General features: G+C 52.8%; 1 long non-coding RNA gene across 1 annotated transcript; it reads left to right on the top strand.

The window, feature by feature from the left end:
* The first annotated feature begins 267 nt into the window (after window positions 1–267).
* On the top strand, window positions 268–2,974 carry LOC139436737 (uncharacterized). Its single transcript, XR_011646063.1, has 3 exons — window positions 268–380; window positions 2,251–2,355; window positions 2,718–2,974. It is a non-coding gene; the product is annotated as an uncharacterized lncRNA (long non-coding RNA).
* The last annotated feature ends 634 nt before the right edge of the window (window positions 2,975–3,608 follow it).

Raw genomic sequence — 3,608 nt, 5'->3', positions numbered from 1 at the left:
GTGGGTGCGGCGGCTGCCCCCTCAGTCTGCTCTTACAGGCGGGAAGCGGGGGCCGGGGAGGGACAGCCTGCCGAGAAGCCCGCTGACGACCCCCGAGACCCTTCAAGCATGTCTTGGCTCCAGGCCCTCTCAAGCCCTCCAAGGACCAGGGTGGAGGCACAGAGCTGTGCTGAGCCCCTGAGGACGCCCGGCCTGGGCGCACGCGCGTGTGTGAGTGTGTGCGTGCACGCTGCAGGACAGAGCGCCCTTTGTTTCCCGTCAAGGCTCTTTACGGATCTCTGGCCAATCCCCCTTCCCCCTTCCTGGCAGCTTCACTGTGACTTTTAGTGTTCCAAAGCCGTCACCTCTGCAGCAGGTGACCTTTCAAGGAAAACTCAAAGGTACCCAGGCCTTGGGGGGTGGAAGGCTGGGAGGTGGGCCGGGGGGTCCCCAGAAGAGCAGGTGGAGGCTGCGTGGCTGGGCTCAGGGGAGCAGGCCGGGAGGGCGGGGACTTTCTCCCAAAGTACAGTGGATATTCACGTTGTTAAAAAAACACACACGCATACCCCCGCGCTGATCTGAGTCACGTCACCCGTGTCCCCACCCCGTCCCTTCCCTAGACTCGGGCCACCCTCTTTCATTCCTCCAATTGCGTCAGCTGGGGAGCGGGAGGTGTTGCGTGTCCAGCCTGGCTCCCCTTTCTTTCCAGGTCTGGTGGGGGAAAGCGGGGACGAAGAGGCGCCGCTCTTTGCTCAGCCCCCACCCTCCTTCTGGCTGTTGTTGCTGGACTGGTGGGGCCTGGGTCCAGGGCTGGGTCTCTTGCAGAGGGAGGGTCCACACAGCCTCCGAAGGACTCCTCGTCCCCAGCCCCTTGCTGCTGGGGCACGCTCGGCCTTGCCGGCAGCGCCTCTTGGCTTTCTCCAGGGCACTGCTTATTTTTTCAATTAAAGGAGTCCGTAGTTGACTTTCAGGTTCACACTTTGTGTTGAACAGTCGATGTTTGTTTTAATTTTCATTTTTATCGTGGTAACTTGCATACAGTTCAGAGGTGTTAATTGCACCCTCTCCAGTGTGTTCTAAGATGTCATTTTCATTGAGAAATGACAAAACCAAGGGACATTGTAAAGGTCTTCATAATAGAAGATAGAAATCTCAAGTAACCAACGGCCATGTATGGGCATGAGAGAACACAGCTCCAGCTGTTTAAAGACTCACCGAAGGAAATACTACTTAAAATATTCAGGTTGCAATTGGGTGCCTTACACCTCAGTCCTTGCTTTTCCACCATCAATGTTTAGCGTCACCTCGCCTTCCTGGCTTCCCCTCAGGGCCCTCAGTCTGGCTGCTGCAAGTGGCCATCCTCAGGCTGGCTCAGGACTTGGGCCAGGTGGACTTCAAAAGCCACCCGACAGTGGCACTAGACCCCGGGGCTTCCGCTTGTCCTGAACAGCCTAGGGCAGGGGCTGGTGCCAACGGGTGGCTCCCTTTGCCCCTTCACCTCCCACTCATCCACTCTTTGGAGAATTCAGGGCCCCATGTTTGTCTTCACAGGAAGATGAGAATGAGGACAATTATACCAAAGCCTTTTCCCAGCTGTTTAATCTTGGAAGCTAACGCTTATATTTCACTTTTTAAACCCTAGTGATAGAATTTGCACATTCCACACTTCCGCTCTACAGCCCAGATCCTTTAACAATATCCCCAAACCCTGGAGTGCTCTCTCCCTTTGTAAACCAATTCTGACACCGTCATTTCCTTTACAAGGACCCAACCCGCTCTCCCACACCTTTTGGAACACAAATAGGCAGGTCATAACCAAGCTGTACAAACAACAGTCATTGGTAAACTTCGCCAACTCCTGAGTGTCTGTAACGTGCATCCTTCACGCATTCTTCCATTTAATGTTCTTGGCCATCCGGGGAGGCAGATTTCATCACACTCATTATACAGCAATAGAATCTGAGGCCCAGAGAGGTTAAGCAATGTGCACAGGGCCATTTTTCATTCCATCCCCATGGCGAGTCTCAGGCCCAGCTTTATGACGGAGCAGGCATTCTGATCCCGAAGGCTGTCCCTAATCCTCAGGACTGGTCCTCAGGAATTGATTAGCAACTCCCCGGTGGATAAACAGACTGGGGAGGGTAAATTTTTTTGAGATACCAGGGAACGAACCCGGACCTCGTTCGTGGGAAGCTGGCACTCAACCACTGAGCCACGTCAGCTTCCCTGAGGTTTTTTTTTTTCCATTTGTTTTGCTTTTTGTTTTTTCAGGAGGCACTGGGAACTGAACCCCGGACCTCCCATGTGGCAGGTGCACGACTGCTTGAGCCACCTCCGCTCCTGGTCACTTGAACTAAACTAGCAAGTAACTAAGTGGTAAACCCAAACAATAATTTCTCAACTTACACCAAGAAATTGAACAGTGAAAAGGACTAGACTATTAGGCTGGGAGTCCTTATGAAAAAGGGGCAGGAGTAGGCTCGTTTTAAATAAAGATACAGGAGAATCCAAAACATGGTACCTAGAATCCTCCTTCCTCCACACAGAGCTGATACGCGTGGAAGCCTTCTAGGCCCTCGGCTGTTCTTTTCTGAGACTGCAGACCCCTTGCTGCTGAACTGACAATGCTATGTTAGATGGGGCGTGGGTAGTAATGAACCTGGCCTCCAAAAAGTGGCCTGATCTTTGTCCCGGCTCCTGGGGGAGCAACTTCTAGTCTTGGGAATTTTCTGCCGTAGGAGCATAGCTGAACCCAGGACCCAAGAGCTCATGGTCTACTGAGATGACTGGGTGGGGTCGGCCACCCCAGAAGGACCACCCAGCTGATCAGGGGGCTCTGAGCCACGCCACATCGTGCCCACAGTCAACCAGGCTGGCATTGATGCCACTGAGCGTGCCCCGTAACGAGGCCCCAGGGGCACACCCAAGTGGCGGGTGAGCCCCGCGGCTGCTCCCGACTCTGCACGGGGTGCATGGGGGCTCCCACCTGACACCTCCCAGCCGTCGCCCTGTGCGTCTTTTCTTTTGGCTTCTTATTTACTTAAGTTTGTTTTCTAGAGCAGATTTTTCTGCAGAAAAATCACGCAGAAAGTGCAGAGTTCCCACATCCCTTCCCCTCATACACACAGTTTTCCCTTTATTGACATTTGTCATCCGTGTGGTACGCTTGTTACAACTGATAAACCAATATTATTACTCTTATGAACTAGAGTTTGGCTTCGTATTTGTACCTTTTTACTATGATAGAGCTAAAATCATGAGTGCAGTGCTTTCAGCGCGTTCTGTGAGTCGCACCGGGGAGTGCTCTATCCCGAGCAGCTGGTGGGAAGCCCTGAGCTTGTACCAGTAGGTCAGAGATGTGGGTGGCCCTGGGGATCCCTGCACTGGGACTGGTGTCTGAAGCGAAGGCTCTCTTGTCGAGGGTCATGCCTCACCTGTGCACCTGGCCTAACTCAGGGTAGAGCCAGAAGCGAATCAAATAGAAGCCACTGTTCTACGTAGGGTTTGTGTCCTACTTATTGAATTTTTGCTGCCTCTACAGGTGGCAATGAACTTTACTAGGTCAAAGTCAATCCAGTACCATTCCCTTGAGGAAACTGAGTAAACACACAAATGCACAAACAGCACTT

The sequence above is a fragment of the Dasypus novemcinctus genome, chromosome 17 (assembly GCF_030445035.2).
Source record: "Dasypus novemcinctus isolate mDasNov1 chromosome 17, mDasNov1.1.hap2, whole genome shotgun sequence".
Classification (NCBI taxonomy): domain Eukaryota; kingdom Metazoa; phylum Chordata; class Mammalia; order Cingulata; family Dasypodidae; genus Dasypus; species Dasypus novemcinctus.
This window is presented reverse-complemented; position numbering and strand designations above follow the sequence as displayed.